This window comes from Xyrauchen texanus, chromosome 11, assembly GCF_025860055.1.
Source record: "Xyrauchen texanus isolate HMW12.3.18 chromosome 11, RBS_HiC_50CHRs, whole genome shotgun sequence".
In the NCBI taxonomy this organism is placed as follows: Eukaryota; Metazoa; Chordata; class Actinopteri; order Cypriniformes; family Catostomidae; genus Xyrauchen; species Xyrauchen texanus.
In genome coordinates, this window is record NC_068286.1 from 20,259,046 (window position 1) to 20,262,517 (window position 3,472).

Here is a 3,472-nt window from a genome sequence, read left to right on the forward strand (position 1 = left end):
CAAATGATTTTGTGGCATGGTGTCATGACATTTGGTCATGACATGTGCAAGAATCATATGTAGTTTGACATTACTGATGTGTCACCATATTGGATTTGCGTTCTGTTTACATGAGTTTACAATAATTGAATTTGATTTGATTTGACAGTGAATATATATATATTCTTTTATATATATATTCTAGAATAATATATATATATATATATATATATATATATATATATATATATATATATTCTTTTTAAATGAAAAAATACAAATGGAAAGAATAAGAAGGCCATACATCCTTATTGTTTTTGTAAATAAAAAAAATAGTAAAATGAGTGATGAAGTGAAAAAGTACAATGTGCAGTGATTTAAAAAACAGACTTTCAAGCAAATGATAGAAATGTTTTTTTATTAATATCATATTTTTTTCAGTCTGAATTTTTAGTCTCAATTGTGTCTTTTCACATAGTATTAATAGCCTAAAAATCTTTATTGTTATAAACTGGATATTGTCTTCCCAGTATAGGTAGTAGCAGTTCACAGGACTGTATACATTTTGTTCGAAATTGCCAAAAGACACATATTATATTGCCACATTATGCATCTAATCTATATCCTCATATTTCCAGGTGGAAATACTAAAATATTTCCAGGTGGAATAAAAAATTGCCATTCCATTTAAAAAATGATTGTGTTTTTTAAATGTAAGTATGAATTTATAATAGCTCTTAAATAAGTCATGGTCAACAGTGGCGAATATTTTATTCATTGTAACGTGATTTGCTGACAATACTTTTTTTAGAAAGTCCCTCAAGTCTGCTGGTAGTTTCAATGGTGTCGCAACTTTTGGGGCAAAGAGAGAGCAGGAGAGTATCTGTAAGACAGAGGGTAGAGAGAGAGAGAGAGAGAGAGTTGAGTTGAGTCTTTGTTAATCAAGACATTAATATATAAAATGATGAAACCTTTACCTGGTCCCAGTTGTTTTGGGCTTTCATGTTGTTGTGCTGTTGTTGTTTGGCTCTTCATCTGGTATTAATGGCATTCTGTCTGAACTCAAAGATGGCAGGCTGCCTGGTAATTCATATGCTTGTTCTCTGATGTCATCTGTGAAAATGTGCTCCATGCATATTGGTACATACCCTTTGGGAGGGAGCAGGAGCTTAAACCTCTGACTGAGTGGGATGTACGTGGTTTCATAACTGGGGCACTTGCACCAAAAACAAAAGAGAGACAGAGAGTGTAAGAAAGATTGGGAAAGAAGGCCAATTTGAATGTATGTGTGCTGCCTGATTGGCAGACTGACGCAATGTGTATGATGATGGTATCTTGCAATGGGCTCAAAACTGGTGCTATGTGAAGCACAGATCATAAAGAAGTATGGATATATATATATATATATATATATATATATATATATATATATATATACTGTATATATTTACATTTATTTAAATGGTTCAATTATGAAAAGTTTGTAATTTACTCTCCCAACTCTCCCAGTCTTTCACTTCCCTATTTTATTTCTTCATGAAACACAAAAGGAGATTTTATAAAGAATGTCTGAGCTTCTGTTTTCCATTGAAAGAAAGTAAATAGATTTATACTAACACTGCAAAAAGGACAAATATTTACCATAAAAGTTTGATAAAAGTAGTTTAAATGACTAGTGCAATACACAACATTCTGAATGTATTATAAAGTATATATCGAGAATCATGGGCACCTGCAGGATTTAATCTGATGGCAAGCACAAAAATCTGCCTAGATGTCTGCACGGGCCATAAAATAAAACCGAACTCGACCCACACCCAAGACCATGTGGCCTGACACTAGCAGGCCCGAATGATACCATCAGATTTTAAGCCTGAACCTGACCCGATCCTGAAATTGCTTACTATCTAATTTCTTCGAAAAGATCCTAGTATAGCTGTATTTTATGTAAGCTTATAGGCAACATTCTTAACAGTACTGAAACAGTAAACATACACAGTTTTAACAAGGCATGGCAGCCCCTCAGTACACTAGAGGAGAAGTGGGAAAAAAGCATTGCCTTACCGTTTATTTGCTGAAACTTCACCTGGTGCAGAACAACTGGAAAAATATGAAACACTCCAACAGTCCCCTCTATGCAGCCTGAACTTGTTTAGAATGTTGAATCTTTGTGACATCTGTGTTAAAAACAATCTAGATGCAGTGCAAAGAATGAAACAGAGCACAGGTGTCTCAACATGCTTTTTTGAAAATGTGAAGTTCTTTTTAACTTGACATGGTGTTTAAAATATACCTGTCCTGCGTGAGACCCAGAAAAGAAAAAGCGAGTTGCAGTGCAAATGTCAAAGACATTCGTCCAGCAAGTGTTTAAACAATGGGAAAACAGAACAGAAAAACACGTTTGGTGTGAATAGCCCCAAACATGCTCCCAAGGGCATGCTCCCCCTTGAGATATTTTATTTTTTTGTGTGTGCAAAAAACAACACCAAAGCATTCAATTCTGGCGACTTTGAGATAAGCATTTCTTTATTTTAAGTATGAGTAGCATTCATGTAACTATTGGCTAAAGCATTACTTCCAGTAACTGTTCAGACAGAGGAGTTTTTACTAGGGCTGTCAATCGATTACAATTTTGAATCGTATTAATTACATGTAACACGTGTTTAGGTCACTGTGTCAAGTTAAATATAGTTTAATCCTCAATCTTTAAACACATCTTGAGATCCCTTGGTTCGCATTTGCGCTCCTTCAAGTGTTTCGAACGCAAGAAGGTAATGCACGTTTGTGTTATGTGTCCGCTGACGGGTTTGTTCACTGTAATCACACAGCTAAAATTTCACTTACTTCCCTCTGGATTAAACAGGTTGTACTACAAGCTAGAATTTCTCAGGAAAGCATTGCGATTAAATGCGTACATTTTTTTTAATGCATTATTTTTTGTCAAATTAATCACACGTTATTAAAGCGTTAAATCGACAGCCCTAGTTTTTACACAAAAAAAAAGAAAAAAGCACCAAAACAAATAGAGCAGAACGCAGGTGTATCAAGACATGTTTTTATCAGTTGAAGAAGTTCTTTTAAACTTGAAACAGCATCTAAAAATGCAGTGCTCCTGTGAGAGATGCTAAAAACACATCCATCTAGCGAACATTTACATGGAAAATTCATTGAAAAGAACCAACTCGAAGAATTATTCATTCGCAAATTGGGCATTGCTTGTTCTTTTAAACAGCCAACAGAAATATGGGACACATTTCATGATTGGTGAAATATTCATTCATATATTTTCAGAGTAAATATTTCTCAGTCAGCGCACTCATGGTATGCACAGTGTGTAACATTGTGCTAGCACTGGCAATGACGAAGACAATGTCGTGAAGATGAAGAACCACATGATAAGGGAACACATGACATGAAAAGGAACTAAACTTTTCAAAATGAAAAACATGAAATACATGAAAACACACATTAAACATTACATATCCCCCCTCTA

At 34.4% G+C, this 3,472-nt stretch overlaps 1 long non-coding RNA gene across 1 annotated transcript; it reads right to left on the minus strand.

The window, feature by feature from the left end:
• Window positions 1-538: 538 nt before the first annotated feature.
• On the minus strand, window positions 539-2,143 carry LOC127651210 (uncharacterized). Its single transcript, XR_007971536.1, has 3 exons — window positions 2,044-2,143; window positions 957-1,195; window positions 539-862 (listed from the first exon to the last, which is right to left on the minus strand). It is a non-coding gene; the product is annotated as an uncharacterized LOC127651210 (long non-coding RNA).
• Window positions 2,144-3,472: the final 1,329 nt, after the last annotated feature.